A 581-nucleotide genomic window follows, 5' to 3' on the forward strand; every position below is an offset into this window, starting at 1 on the left:
CATGGGAGAACCCTATGGAAACACCTACAATCCTTCATGGAGGAATCATCCAAATCTTTCATGGAAGGATCAACAGAGACCTCAACAAGGTTTCAACAATAATAATGGTGGAAGAAACAGGTTTAGCAATAGCAAGCCTTTTCCATCATCTTCTCAGCAACAGACAGAGAGCTCTAAGCAGAATAATTCTGACATAGCAACCATGGTCTCTGATCTAATCAAAACCACACAAAGTTTCATGACTGAAACAAGGTCCTCCATCAGAAATTTGGAAGGACAAGTGGGTCAGCTGAGCAAGAAAATTACTGAACTCCCTCCTAGTACTCTCCCAAGCAATACAGAAGAAAATCCAAAAGGAGAGTGCAAGGCCATCAACATGGCCGAATTCTGGGATGAAGAAGAGGTAGTGAACACCACTGAGGAAGACCTCACTGGGCGTCCACTGACCTCCAATGAGTTCCCCAATGAGGAACCATGGGAATCCGAGGCTCAAAATGAGACCCTAGAGATTCCATTGGACTTACTTCTGCCATTCATGAGCTTTGATGAGTATTCTTCCTCTGAAGAGGATGAGTATGTCA

This window comes from Arachis duranensis, chromosome 6 (genome assembly GCF_000817695.3).
Source record: "Arachis duranensis cultivar V14167 chromosome 6, aradu.V14167.gnm2.J7QH, whole genome shotgun sequence".
Taxonomy (NCBI): Eukaryota; Viridiplantae; Streptophyta; class Magnoliopsida; order Fabales; family Fabaceae; genus Arachis; species Arachis duranensis.